A 15,996-nucleotide genomic window follows, 5' to 3' on the forward strand; every position below is an offset into this window, starting at 1 on the left:
TACAACCGAACAAGACAACATATTCTTATATGCTAATCCATATTTCCCAAAAAATCAAAGAAATGAGAAGTGTACTGAAAAAAAAAGATCCAGTTACCTGTTCTATTATATTGAAATTTGTAAATTGTTAACATCTTCCAATCAGCCAAAATGTTTCTTAAAATCTATTTTAGCAACATACTTTGAAAGTCAGTATTCCTAAATCATTTATACTTTTAGCCAAACACTGCAATAAAACAAGTGATGAAATTATTGCAAATAATGCCCCCTCAAAAAGCCCTCAAGTTTTCTGCCACAAACCTACCCAACTCATCCAAGTCAAAATACGTCTGTTCATATTCAGCAAGGTGAGAAAGGGACTAAAGTCTTTCCATCTTGTTCACATGGCACACTTTCAAAGGTCTCATTTGCTAATCTGTTATAATGCACAAACCAAAGAAAGTCAGCTTCATTCATACTCTACCCACCCAATCTCTTCTGTCAATGCTCCAAAGCAAAACACGACAAGAAAGACAATTTTATTTCCCCTCACCCCCAGAGCACTCTTTCATTATGTGGCTTCTTCACTAGCTTACGAGAGTTAGTGATTAAACAGCCAATTTCAAAACTGGGGTAAGGGTGGGAAGGGGGGAGAAATGACCAAGTCTTTACTAATGAAAAGGAATTACACTTTTTTAAAAAGTAGGATAGTTAAACCAACATCAAAGAAATGCAAAAATCTAAGTCTCAGTATAAGAGCGGCTTGTTCGGGTTTAGTTAAGCCTGTTTCCAACTTCAGTTACTTAAGTATTCACGTGACCTTTCCAGAAAGGATATTCTAATTATGTCACATATACAAGCTCTCACTTACAAAAGCAAGGAGATAATGAGGTTGACAAATAAAAACATGGCAAAAAAACTACACAGTAAAAGAAAAAAAGTGCTCTTAAAATTACTTCTTCAAATACGTGACTAGTGAAGTTTCAGAGAGGATAAACACACTGCTCTTACTTCTCTATACATATATACGATAAATATTTTTTAATTATTTCTACAATGAAATATAATTACATAATTCAATGGAAAATAAGGAGGTGATTGGTGACAGCCAACATGGCTTCACTAAGGACAAATTGTGCCTAAAAAGTTTGGTGGCCTTCTATGATGGGGTTACAGCGCTGGTGGATAAGGGAAGAGCATTCAACTGGACTTGTGCAAAGCATCTGACACTGTCCCACATAACATCCTTGTCTGTAAACTGGAGAGACACGGATCTGATGGATGGACCACTCAGTGGATAAGGAACTGGCTGGATGGTTGCACTCAAAAGAGTTGTGGTCAACGGCTCAATGTTCAAGTGGAGAACAGTGACAAGTGGCATTCCTCAGGGGTCAGTGTTGGGACCAGCACTGTTTAACATCTTTGTTGGCGACATGGACAGTGGGATCAAGTGCACCCTCAGCAAATTTGCCGATGACACCAAGCTGTGTGGTGCTGTCAACACGCTGGAGGGAAGGGATGTGCCATCCAGAGGGACCTGGACAGGCTGGAGAGGTGGGCCCGTGAAAAACTCATGAAGTTCAACAAGGCCAAGTGCAAGGTCCTGAACATGGGTCGGGGCGATCCCAAGCACAAATACAGACTGGCTGAGGAGCGGATTGAGAGCAGCCCTGCAGAGAAGGACTTGAAGTTATTGGTGGATGGAAAACTGACTACAGACCAGCAACGTGCGTTCGCAGCCCAGAAAGCCAACTGTATCCTGGGCTGCATCAGGAGAAGTGTGGCCAGCAGGTCAAGGGAGGGGATTCTCCCCCTCTGCTCCACTCTCATGGGACCCCACCTGGAGTCCTGTGTCCAGCTCTGGGGCCCCCAACATAAGAAGGACATGGACCTGCTCGAGTGGGTCCAGAGGAGGCCACGAAGACAATCAGGGGGCTGGAGCACCTCCCTTATGAGGACAGGCTGAGAGAGTTGGGGTTGTTCAGCGTGGAGAAGGCTCCAAGGAGACCTTATAGTGACCTTCCAGTACTTAAAGGGGCTACAGGAAAGCTGGGGAGGGACTCTTTATCAGGGAGTGTAGGGATAGGATGAGGGGTAATGGCTTTAAAATGAAAGAAGGTAGATTTAGATTAGATGTAAGGAAGAAATTCTTTACTGTGAGAGTGGTGAGACACTGGCACAGGTTGCCCAGAGAAGCTGTGGCTGCCCCCTCCCTGACAGTGTTCAAGGCCAGGTTGGACGGGGCTTTGAGCAACCTGGTCTAGTGGAAGGTGTCCCTGCCCATGGCAGGGAGGGTTGGAATTAGATGATCTTTGAGGTCCCTTCCAACCCAAACCATTCCATGATTACGAATTATGTCTGAGACACAAATTTATACTGACAGGAGTATTCTGTATGCTACTAAACTGCTACCTCACATAATCCAATATTCATTTACATTTGTGCTTTCCAGGTTCCTATTACAAGGAACTTGAGCTCCCCCCACTGCTAATTATTCCTACTGTTTACTCACAGCAAACATCCTCTTCTAGATCTTTTAAGACACTGGCTGTCAAGTAGGTATTTATTATTTCTGGAAGATTTTTAGGCAAATTTTCAAACATGACTCTGTGCTCTTCAGTGGACCAGTTATTACCCAACCATATATATGAACCTTTTTTATAGAGGTGATTATAAAAAATATCTTTCAAGTTATCTGAAACCAATTAACATCTACATTAACATATCACCAATGAGTATGTTAGTAAACTACATGAGCATTGAATTTATTAAACTATGTCAACAGTTCAGAAATTTTTTGCAAAGAAATGACAAGGGGGAGCCTACTGCTACATCTCATCAATCAGCACCCACCCCTCACCCCATCCCTCCCAAAAACACAAACATCTTTAACTTACAAAGATCCATAAAGTGCTTAACAATGATCATGACAAAACCCAAATTAACAACAGAACAATACTAAGTAACTGTAACAGAATCATTAAATCTGCTATTGGTCTTAATGGGGTAAATCTGATCTACCAAAATGATTATATATTATCTAAGGCAAAACAAAAATGTTTCTTAAATAATCACGTGTGCACAAAGACTATCTACTACTATAACCATTGCATTCAGTGAATAAATATTTTACTGTATTTGAATACCTTAATGTTTAGGGACTAAGCTATTTAAAGTTCAAGTGAAATTGTAACTTTTTCCAGGAAGCAAATATGTTGATAACTATCAATTTCAAGTAATTATACCTGTGTAAACCCACTGAAGGCAATCCATCCGCAGAAGTATAATTTTAAAGCATTATTTGACACACAAACCAATTAACAAACCTGTATGTAACTTGATTTACAGAATATTTATTCATCATAATCATGCACATGAAACTAAACTGAGTTCTTTCTATCAAGGTGAATGTTATTTTACTAATAAAACCTCTAAGTTCTGTGCAGAAAATTTAATATCTTTGGTAAGTGATTCTGTTTCTATGAGGTCACCTTTAAAAGTAAAGTATGTCTATCTTATAATTTTTGTTTGTTTTTCATTAAAAGATAGCAAAAGCATGTAAGCTTCATCATCATGAAACTGAAGTTTTTCTGTTCTCATTTAAAATAGTCATCTGCTTGTATCTATAACAAGCTTTATGGTACCTTCTAACAGGATTTCAGAATTACTGTACTGTACAATTACATATTTCATCCATTTTTACTTCCCAACACAATTGTTCAAATTTACACCTATATCAGTAATTAGGTGCTTGTAGGAGACTCAACAGTTTTGTTTCAATTAGTGTTCTCTCTCACAAAATTCACATAGGGTTACCTGGAGTGTCAGCCACGTTTGGGCAAGTTGATTAGCCCAGACTCTCAAGTTACTGTGCATCAGCTGACTTTTAATAATTGTGCATATAAACGTAGCCCAGGAAAAATGCAAACTAACTCAACCTTCCTTAGCCAGCAATGAAACAGGGTTAAATTAAATCAAGTTATGTGCAATTGCCACAGGCTACATACACACAATTGAACATTGACTGTAGCTGAGCATGCAATAACTTCAAATTATCAGGACTTAACAAGTTATGTTGAATCCTCAGAAGTCTATCTACAGAGCTTTTTAGAAAACTCCATTGGCTAATTATTTATCAAGATATGGTGTCATGGGATTAAGCAAATTCTTAATCGCATGTCTACTTTGACCCTAGAAAAGGATTTGTCAGGAATAAACACAAACATTTACAGAAAAATAGAGAATTCCTATTCTGACGTCTACTAATTCAATATAATAATTTAACATGGCACTAGATTAAGTAGCTTTCATTATTCTTTCTCCAGGTTGCAGGCTAAGATTACAGCGTGATGTGAAAACTGAGAACATTTACCTTCCAGTATTATGATGGCTTGTTCATGTAATGATGAGAATTATAAACAAAACAGTTTTTAAACCATACCATTTTTTAATTGCAATTCCTCAAATATTTTAATGATATATTCCATGGTAAAAATAAATTATTTATTTCTGTAAGTACTAAAGTAAAGACTAAACTTTACACCATGCTAGATAGAAGCAGAGGGAATTATTCTAGTGAGCAAATACACAGAGCTGTAACTCCAAATAATCTTTTATAATAGTGACCCTAGAGCGCACAATGCGTTCCTACAACTCTCTAAGCCTTTAGTCACCTAAATTATCACCAGGAAAGTTCACCTACAGCTTCGCTTCAGTGTATGTCAGAACTGCCACTATTTTTACAGAACTAAGCAGGTCAACTATCTGTTTTACAGCTAAGCCTGGGCAAGATCTTCAGAGTAGGAAAGTCCAGTCATACACATGCTTTGAACATGCCTAACACACAAAACTCATTACTTCACACTGCATACTAGACACCACCTCCAACCCTTCACTCAAAATCTTGGCAGGACAAAGGAAGAGCACTTGCTCAGAATATCAGACACACAGATTCTAAAATTCTCCTCAGTAGCAGGAGGTTCAAACATACATTTGTCACTATCCACTAGAGTCTTCGACTGGCTTTAAGATTTTATGGGGTAGCAAGCATTCACTTCTCCTCTTGTCAAAGGAGTACTACATCACAGTGCAAAGAAAAATAATTAGAACAGGGAAAAAGCCTGAAAGAAGTAATAAGATTATCAAATAAATTGATTTACACTCTCTTCCAGGAGGTAAAAATCTCTCCGATGTTTTCTACTAACAGATCCCTTACTCAGCACCACAGGACTTGTGAGTTCCATTTTGCATGCTCACACATATCAAAATTTGATTGACACTCAAGGGCTGACCTGTTCAACAGCAGTATCACAACAACGAAGTCCCTTTTTGATGTCACTCAAATTCCTTTTTATGATGTAGAAATCAAGATTAAAAATTTTACTTACTGCACTGGGATAGCTGTTTTACAAGGCAGTGCTTAAAAAGATATTACACTAAATGCATTTCTGTATGTTAAAATTCGTATCATTTAAAATGTTGAAGATCTGACTTTAAAAAACCCTCTTAAACAGAGCAGTCAATACATAAAAGTTGACATCAACAAATACTCAAACATTACTTTTTCTTTGTATCGACTGAAAGCTTTCTAGACTTTTACTGGGAAATCCCAGACCCCCAGGCTGAAAGATCACATTTGCAAAGGCAGCTAAAAGTTAATAAATGCCCCTTGTGCTCAAGAATCCTGATACAGTCCTTGGATTATGTAATTGTGTAACATTCCCCTCCCACCCCCAAGCCCAATCTTCACTCAGTTTCCAGGAGGGACCTGCTCTGGTAATGAATCAGAGGCTATTCGTAAGGCTGTAAGGTCCGTTGTATACATGACTCTCCAATTTCAAGTAAAAATGAAAGAGAAGTATGAAGGGAAAGAGCTGCACATCAGATAGCAGGAAACATGCCACTCTTGGGAATCTCATTCTATTTCCATTACTAATGGTAAATATTTGTGTTCCTTTTTTCTGCAAGCTCTGAAGCCTAATTTAAAGAAGCACTGATTAGTCATATTTGTAACCAAAATTAACAAAATCTGTTCTAATATTATCACACATTATGATGCAAAAAAGAAATCAAGTTAATTTAAAAGGCAAGTCCTATAGTTGCTCCAGTTAGACTTCCAAAGTTATAAAGACCAACTTTTGCATCTCAGTTCCCAACTTGCATGACTACATACTCTCCTCAAATCATTTAAAAAATAATATTGGAATGCTTCACAAATACTTACAATACCTGTCATGGAAAAGCCCATGAGAAAATTAAGAATTCTATCTCTGGAGCAGGGCTTAATGGTGTGAATTGATTAAGGTAAAGGACTACACATTGAACACTAAAGAGAAATTAAAATACTTAATCGTAAAAGTCAAGACTGGGAGCAAACTCAAGACTCTATCCCCTTTCCCCAAGGCAGAATCAACAATATATAACCTGTTGTGTTCTTTTTTTATAAAAAAACCCACAAACAACAACTCCATTAAGGAGGCTACATTCATTGCACACAGTCAAATACACATCCTGTTGTAACAAAAAAAAGTGATACACTTAAAGACTACCACAATGCATTCATAAAGATGTCAACTGCATACACAGAATTCCCTATCGTTTGCTCTTACAAGAAGTACTTCACATTTCTAAGCTTTTTGTTTTAACTGTGATTTCCTCAGTTAAAAAAAAAAAAAAAAAAAGAGAGACAGACAATTCAAACAATAAATTCCTGTGTGTGAAATAATGCTTCTTTGCCCATTCAATCCTTGCTTTGTATTTCTGGCTTCTCAGGCAATTTGTTCTTCTTCCCCTGTCTGGCCTCTCTCAGTACATACTTCCCACCCATTCCCATCCCTGAACTGCTTCCCTTGACTGTACACCCAATTCCAGAGTATCCTTCTGTCTCGGTTTCTTGCTAAGGCTCTTTCACACCTCTTCCTGTATCTTTACTGAGGATACTTGTATACGCCCCACCAGCCCCTTTATCCAGTTCTCACAGTTCCGTCATTACATCCTTAGGAACTTCAAGCTCCTACCCTCCTCCCAATTCCTGCCCTTCAAACTCCCATTCCCTTCCCATCTGTGTCAGTCCGGTTCCAGTCCACCATTCTTGTCCATGTGTTCACTCTTCCAGCCACCTGCAAACTTGGTTCTTCTCTTTTCCACATTCAAATGAATCTGCACTGTGGATAAGCAGGGAATGGACACCAGAAAACTAGGGAGTCCGTAACACATCTCACTGCTTAGAACTATACTTATTAGGAAAGTTCTGTTGTATATACAAAATTTTCAACATTAATGTTTGCAGTCAGACAAGTCAGCTTATTTTTCAGCCACTAATAACTTGCCCAATTTTTGGACAGGTTTTCAAATGGTAACAAAATACACACCCCTAATGCAAAAAGTCACCTCACTCTCAAATTCTAAATTCCTTTCCCAAAGAATGGGGATGTCCCAATTACTTGAAGAAAAGGTCAGAAATATTTTTTAAACATTTTTTTCTCTAGCATGACCCTTAGGAGGCAGTGAACTATTTCGGCTTTAAGGTTTACATTTGGTTGCCATAGTGCTTAGGGATATGGTGTAGTTGAGAACTGTCAATGTTAGGTTAAGGGTTGGACTAGGTGATCTTCAAGGTCTTTTCCAACCTAGACGATTCTGTGATTCTGTGATTTATTAAAAGAATCAGCCAATAAAGGGCAGTCACCCAGCATGGAAGATTTCAGCCCAAATGACTGAAGTTTAGCAAAGTCAGAAGTAAAATCAGTGCCTTTAAATACTAAGTCACTACCACTCTTACCTATAAAAAAACAAACAGGGAATAACATGGATTCTTAAAGTCGACTAGTATCCTCAGAACAGTCCTGCTTTCCTAACAGAGCCATATAGCAGCAGAACAGGCTGACATCGCAATGAATGGCCTGACCACTAGGCTGCCGGTTTCCATTCAACCACTTTACATCAACTGCAACAATTACCAGTTTTAAGAGGCAGAGTATCCCTAACAGCCAATAACCAGTACTTAGGGTACCCTCCAAGGTTGTTAGTTCCTGCTGGAAGTTAACAGAGTAACATTTTGAATCTCTGCCTCCAATATTGCAGGCAAGCCATTTAATTACTTGCAGGACTTGAGTTACTATCCAGTTGTCCTCTCTGTTCCTCTTGATAAACTTTAAGAGCTTTTGGTTTCTTCACAGCATTGAGGGTAATTCTTTTTAATTTTTCAGGACAGGAAATCTATTCTTTTCCAGCTGTTGGCATGATCAAGACAGTTGAAACTTAAGAGATGTTTAAGGCCATCAGTGGAAAACCCATTCTATACTTCTTAGAGATCTAGTACAAGAAACAATGAGCCTGATATGTTGAAATGCAGTACACTCACAACCTCAAATAAAGTAAAACAATGTTATGAAGTTACTAAGTGTTGTAAAGTAACTCTAAAAATCTGAATAAAGCATGTCAAATCAAACAAGATTTATAAGCACTTTTAAAACTCGCTATTTTGACTCAGTTTCAGTCTTCCATCTGTGAAATAGAAACAATATTTTAACTTCAATAATATCTGTAAAATATTACTTCTATTTTACAGATGTGCAAAAAACCAGTTCTCTAATGTTTGTGAAGCGCAGATATTTATTTTGAGATAATTCCCACAAATTAACAAATGAAAACACTTGAGCACTCATGAAAGATCTGGATGGTATACAGCAGGTAATAAGGCAGCAGACTGCACACTGAATGACAAAGAAAAATGAATATATAAACCAGGTTATAACCATGTACCAGTCAGCTGGCATTTCCCATGCACTGTATGAAGCACTGAGAACTGGGCGGTAAGGGGAAATACAATAATATAGTTAAAGTCCCAGCATATGGAGAAGGGAGGTGGATCATGTTTGTTTCTGTAATCTTAGTCTGCCGTTCCCTTATTTGAGTCCCTTACTCTGAAGCTGAGCGTTTTTTAATACTGTTCCTCTAAAATACATTGCATGTCTGTATGTACACATGGCTACAAACCCCAAAGTGCTTCAAATCAAACCACAGCAATAATCTGAAAAATTAAAATATCTACCCTTATACAGTATTTTGAGATCTCTGATTAGAAAACCACTTAAAATCAACTGATACAAATACTAAAGGCTGTAAAAATGAACTTTTCTAGAATTTTTTCTGACTTTAACATGAAAAATGGTCTTCAATGTTTATATTTTTTAAAGTTATTTGTGCAAAGCAAGTAGTCACCTCCAAGTACAGTATCAACAACCATGTTCCATTTGACTGGAATTCCTTTTAGTTTCTACATAGTTGGGCCAAAATCCTTTCTCCCCTCCCTTTTGCTAGTGAGATTCCATAGTGAACAGCAGGGACAGGAAGTGAGACACAAATCACAGATCCTTGCACAATCTCCTCAAACATGATTTCCTCACTCCTGGGGCGCAGCAGATGTCAATATAAAGCACTTCCTCACACGTACTTTGGGGGTCTGGAACAGCTACTAAAAAGTATGCTTGTAACACTAAGAAAATAAAAACACAAATATAGATGAATTATATTAAAGGTTTTAAGAATACAAGGCTTTTAGCGATTGCCATTTCAAAGGACCTCCTTTTTTGATTATTAAAAAGAATCAATATTGTACAGGGTTATTAACAATAATACACAGGTATCACCTACTTCAAGCATTTCCTTGTAGGTATCTCTGTGCAACTGAGTGTTCGTTACTGCTGATGATTCGAAAATGGAAGCTAACCTAACCTGTACTACTTCTAACAAAAGCATATGAAAAGGAAGACTGAAAATAAGCAGTATCATATTGAAATTACCATTTTCTTCAAATGTTAAATATTTCCAGCGATGTATTTTGTGACACTAAATAGCTACTCTAACACTGGATGACCCACCTCATACATATCAGCCACCAAATTCTAAAGCTATCACTGCTCATATTTTTGCAATTAAGTATGCTCATAATTGTTGTCCACACACTCATGAATATTATACACTCCTCTAGAATAACTTCTAGAAAGCATAAATTTCTGAATTTGAAGACTTAATTTCTTTCCTAGGTCTAGATATTCAAAAGTATCTTTTTTCTTTCTAGTTACAGCAATTATCCACTAACTTAACGTTTCTTGTGAAATATTTACGAAATGTTAATGTAAACTCAACATCATGACTTTAACACTTTGTAATATAATCTACACATAAAAGTATCACAATTGCCACTGAACACTGAGAAATCTGCAATAGGAAACTTGTGAATTGATTTGAGCCAGGGATTGGTATAAGAGTTTGACTATTTTTTCATCTAATATCCTTCAAATTATAGTTTATTTATATTGTAGAGGAATATATACATGAAACACTTAAGATTAAGGCTGCATTACCTTAATCATCATACAAACACAACAAAAAAACCCACAGTTCTATCACAAGGAAATTACTATCTATTGCCTTGATTCTGCAAGAAGAGTCATATGAACATTAATGTACATGGAGTCTCAAACATGCAGAAAGGTTGCACAGGAGTACCTGTACTCTTATGTACAATAGGGATCTGCAAAGGGTTTTACTGATATAATTTTGCTTCTCTGATTCTGTTCTGTCTCTCCTAAGTCAAAATTCAAACATTTCAAATGTAAAAAATAAATTATTTTACTGGCATGCCTGTTCCTATGTTTTTATTTTTAAAAAGTATGAAGACCATTTTAAAAGACAGCAAAAGGCTTCAGGGAAAGGTTTTTTTTGTTGGAATAACTTCAGGTAAAACATTTAAGAAGTTGAGAGGGAAAAAAAAATAGTAAAACCTGTACACAGGAGTCAAATTCAAAAAGTACAATGTAGTCAGAAGTACAAAATAAAAGATAACAAGTAGAAAGTATTTTCCTTTTTCAGTTAAAATAATTGTTACAACTAACATCTTGAGAATAATTAATTTTGTACTTCTACAACACGAATAAAATAACTACACCCTCCTTAAGCAGCTAGCTGTTGTGATAAACAAGGACCAGTATAAACTCCTCACATTAGGGAAAACGTAGTATGAAAGTGACATAGTCCTGCTTCACACACACATACACACACAGTTAAATGTGCTAAAAAATACAATCCAAGACAAAAATAAGTCATCTTATAAATATTTCCATATTAAATAGTTCTGTATGCTAAATATATTTTTCTGAAATAAAGACATTTACAACCACATAACCTGTGATAAAGCAACTAATTCAGGATTAATCACATATGGCTCTGAAGAACATAACCAAAAAACTCATTACAAATCACAAATAGACAGCATCTTAAATTTCCCTCTAGAAATACAACTTTTTTTTTTTTTTACCAGAAAAGCGTATGTTTTCTAATTAAAGGAAAAAAAAAAAAAGGCACCGTAAATATAACCGTGGCAAGATAAACTTGACAGGAACTACGTAACTACAGTAGCTTATTTCCTGCTCGTATCTGGTATATTTAAAGCAAACCTCCTTAAATGAAAAATAAGCCAGAGAAGTTCACTACTGTTAGCTTAACAAATCCATTTTTGTTAAAACGAGAGTTGTTTGAAACAGACGACCAAAGAAAAGCTAGAGCTAATGTCGCTTCCTGATGATGAAAACTACCCAAGAACTACAACTACTTCTGCACAGTCCTTTCTTTCCTGTAAGGCTGAGTTACACTCGGCCTCTACGCATGCTACAGACAGAAAGAAAACAGCAATTCTGTTGCTACACACTGAGATAGGGACAGTTAGACAACTAGTGGCTTCCTCCGCAATTCACAAAGTTGAAAAATAAAAAGCTGTTTTTTCGAAGTGTAAATGGTTCCTCTCCACGCACGTAGGCCTGAGGCCCTGTTGCAAACAGTGTCTAACAGGACCAGGCAGCACAAAGACAGGAATGGGAGATTAGTGGGAGGGAGGGAGGCCGGGATTGGGGCTCAGCAGGATCTTCAGGCTTTTTAAAATTCAAACTGCTCCCTGACCAATACAAATCACGGACACGCTACTGACTACTACACGGATTTACAGCATTAAAAACACGCCTTCTACGTGACAGCTATATTAACTTCACCCTTTTAAACATGTATCAGGGCAGTCGACGGCACGATAGCAGTTTTATTATAGGACCCTAAACACAATACACCAGAAAGTTTCTCTATTAGACACATTAACCACTTATTACTACAAGAGATCTCCCTGAACTAAAAAACCTGCTGAAAAATAGACAAAATATGTAATGTTGATACTTGTTTGCATTGTACAAAATTCCTTTCTATACGAAAGATGAAACTTTGTATATTTATTTCCTTCAACTATGTCATTTATGTAGGAGTGTTTTTATTAGTTCACAGAATGCCTGTTTTAAATCTACCTCAGTTTTCAGTAACACTCTCAACTCTACCACACACAAACCTGAGATTTACTTTACTGTAAATTAGCTACCATTGATTTATAAAGACCTGACACTTAATCAACAGTCATTTACAAAACACATTTGACCTGCTAAAATGACACCTAATTACATATTCAAACATCATGGACACAAACAGCCAATAACAACCTCAGGATCTCAAAGTGATATGGCCTGACAATAAAGGATGATACTTTTTAAGCATTCCTCACTTTTCACTTAATTAAATTTACGTTTGATTCTTAAGTACTTTGGGTAAGATACCTCATGTTCACCTTGGTCCCTTAAATGTCATAAATGCAGCACTTTACGCATGATCCCTCTACCATTTTCTGCTTGTTAGAAGCATAAAATTGTGTTTCTACTGAATTTAGTACATATTCCTGTAACATATACAGCACACAGACACTGAGATTGTGTGAAGTACCTGATACAATACGCTTGCCTATCTGTATTTCCTGAGTCTGCAGGTGTCCGTGTTGTGTCAATCATCCCACAAGAGCTAGTTTTATGCTATAAATATACTAAGTGATTAACACACTAATCAATCGCTACATTATTTAGAGATTAAACCTCTGCACATTACAAAGCCATATGCATTCGAACTTTTGAACGTTCAGAACGCAGTTGGTTAGGAGGAGAAGGCAATAGCCAAGAGAGGTGGTATTTTTGTTCCTGGGTATTTACATTGTCTCCCTTCCCCTATTCCTCCACTTACTCCTTTCCCACTTCAGAGGGCTGCCTGCGCTGGGACCTTCCTTCTTTGCCCTAGGTGAAGTTGTAAATATGGCAAAGGATCAGTGCACATTTGCGGCTAATTGCATTGTTTCCTCCTCCTCCTCCTCCTCCTGCTCCTCTCCGGGTTGAGGCCTGTCACTGAGAAGCCGCTTCGCCTTTCTAATCCCCGAGCTGGAGTAAAGGCGCTGGCCGGCGGGCCTGCGCTCTCCACCGGGCCTGGGCCTCCCGGCAGCCCGGGAGGAACCAATCTCCTCCGCCAAACCCGAGCAAGCAGGAAGGGGGGCTGCGAAAAAAACACCTCCGGTTGCCACTTATTCCCCTCTACCCCGGATAACAGCTAATCCCCTCTGCTCCCGGCAGTGCTGGGCCGCCTGGGCTGGGAGGCCCGGCCCGCTGCTCGAGAGGGCAGGGAGGGGAAGGGGAGACAAGGAGGGGGGATTACCTGAGCAAATCGGCGTCTGAATCCAACGAGAATCCGAGAGAGGGGGAGAGAAATCCGCCCCCCTCCCTCCTCAGAGGAGCCGCCGCCGCCGCTGGGCCGCCGCCGCCGCCGCGGAGCAGGAGGAGGAGGGGAGATAATATAACAACAATAATCCGGGCCGGGAGGGGGGCTGGCTCCTCTTCCGTCTCCTCCTCAGTGCAGCGAACATGTAGAGCCGGGGGGTAAGCGGCCGAGACAAATCTCTTCCCCTTGAGCCTGCTTCACAACATCAACACGGGCTGGGCCGGGCCGGGCCGCGCCGAACCGGTTCCGAGACACACTCCGAGCCGCGGGGGAGCAGGGGGGTGGCCGGGGGGGGGGCAGCGCTGCCAGGGGGCCTCCGCCGCCGCCGCTCCCTCTGTGTATGCGAGTGCAGGAGGGCGGGGGAGGGGGCAGCCGGGGCACGGTGAGTCGGTACCGAGCGGGGGGGGGGGGTAGGGGGAAGAGGAGGAGGAGGAGGAGGAGGAGGAGGGGGAAGGATCCTGTGTGTGTCTCTCTCGCTCCCTCTCAGAACAAAATGCCGACCGGAAGTGCAGCTGCAGGAATGACTCCCTCCACCGGCGCCAAACACCAACAGCCTCCCCCTTCCCTCCGCTGCCGCCTCCTCGCCCGCTCGCTCCCTCGCTCAACCAGCGCCGCTTCCGCCGCCGCCACTGCGCTGCTCGGCCCGGCCCGGCCCGGCCCCGCGCCGCTCCCCTCCCAGCGCCGCCGCAGCTGGAGCGGCTCCCTCCTCCTCCGCCGCCGTCGCGCTTGGCCTGGCCTGGCGGCGGGCACAGCTGAGTCTCCGCTGCGTGGCTCTCTCCCCTTCCCCACCCCTTCAGCTGCCGTCTGAGTTTCTCTTTCTTTTTTTCCCCCCTTCTGGTGCGCGGAACGAGACTGGAGTTTACGCTGAGGCCTGCGCTGAGAGGAAGGCAGCCAGTGATTTGTGAAGATGTGACCCTTGAAAAAACCACACGTTTTAGGTTTTGTTTTTGGCTTCCCTAAGGATGGTGGGGAGGAGGACTGCAAAATGCTGCCTTGCAGGAGGCAGACCTAAAAATGCGCCTTAAAATGAACCCACAAAGGCGGCAGTCCCCCTCCCGCCCGGGCGGGTGAGATGTGTCAGACCTGGGACACCCGCTGGAGCTACTGTTACCGCTCATGTCCGTCTCTGGGGGTGTAAAGAGGCCATGTCGCAGGAACTGAAACACCCGACGCGGAAAGCGCTGCCGGGGCGAGGGATTCCAGGTGGACGTACCGAACTGGAGTGGCTTTTAGAAACAGCCTTTTTTGGACGAGCACGGGGGAAAATGCTGATGTTCAGGTGAAGGGTCCTTCGCTGGAGGCTCCCCACTACCACCAGATTTACTGGAAATACTTTAATTGTGGGTTGTGAAGGAGTGTTTGGAGAAAGAGAGAGAATGCCCTAGTCTGAAAGATTTTCTGTTGTTCCTCTGTACAGGTAAAACTGTGATTAATCATAGAACAGGATAATAGTGAAGCATTTATATCCGATTAACTGTGCCTTTCCGTACTCACTTATGTCGTTTTGTTCCTCAGTACTTGGACAAAAATCTCTCGATTTCTAGAGGAAGCCTTGCTTGCCTGTCGACTTCAGGATTCATCCATACAGTTGGACACAACTGTAAATACCCTGTGACATATAAACACACTCTTTCAGCTCTGGATGGATATTATTTGCACAAAGGGATAATACCTTACACCAGTGCACTTGAATCTTTCAAAGTTTTAGGATTTCCTGAATAATGCTCTGCCTTTAATACAGATTTAAAATGCTTCACTCAAGCTTAAACAATTATTAAATTTATAATGTTGGATGAATCAAAGTTCGTTTTGCAAGTGTATGTGTTTTTTGTTTGAAAGTACAGAAATGAAGATGGCACTGGAGAATATGGTAATTCAGTCCTGGAAATACTAATATATAATGGGTACAGGCTCATTTAAGTTTAATGGAGACAGAGTAAACTGGGCTCTGAAAAAATTGTATTGCATGCCATTGTTCCAATATAAGAGGTCCCAATCCTGTAATTGTTTATGCATTTACAATTTCAAGTTACCCGTTTGAAATAAAGGGAAATAATTGGTGTAGTAAATTAAGTGTGTTCCTAAGTCTTTGTGCTTAATTTAATACAGTGCAACTCTGTAACTCGAGGAAAATATTGGACTACCTACTTGGAGCTCACATAGCCATATGTATGTGGACATATATACCTACGAATTCACAGAAAAATGTGATTCTAAAATGACAAGGTTGGCCCAGGAATACTACTTTGATCTCCTTCTGTTACCAATCATTGATAGAGTCCTTCTATGATTTTAGTAATTTATTTATGTAATGATTTTTTTTCTTAATTTGTTACTTAGTGTGTAAATAAAATGTAAATACTGAAGTTTTACCTTTCAAATGCCAAA

The 15,996-nt window shown here is 39.9% G+C and overlaps 1 protein-coding gene and 1 long non-coding RNA gene across 7 annotated transcripts in view; one reads left to right on the forward strand and one right to left on the reverse strand.

Annotated features, from left to right (window-relative positions):
• The window catches only part of NIPBL (NIPBL cohesin loading factor), a 170,875-nt gene extending 157,173 nt beyond the window's left edge, over positions 1-13,702 (reverse strand). For all 6 annotated transcript variants that reach the window (XM_074856258.1, XM_074856262.1, XM_074856260.1 and 3 more), the window contains exon 1: positions 13,546-13,702. The gene's annotated coding sequence lies outside the window, so the exon portion shown is untranslated. The remainder of the gene's footprint in view (positions 1-13,545) is intronic.
• Positions 13,629-15,677, forward strand: LOC141937924 (uncharacterized). Its single transcript, XR_012627118.1, has 2 exons — positions 13,629-13,766; positions 14,096-15,677. It is a non-coding gene; the product is annotated as an uncharacterized LOC141937924 (long non-coding RNA).
• The last annotated feature ends 319 nt before the right edge of the window (positions 15,678-15,996 follow it).

Source organism: Strix uralensis, chromosome Z, assembly GCF_047716275.1.
Source record: "Strix uralensis isolate ZFMK-TIS-50842 chromosome Z, bStrUra1, whole genome shotgun sequence".
NCBI lineage: Eukaryota > Metazoa > Chordata > Aves > Strigiformes > Strigidae > Strix > Strix uralensis.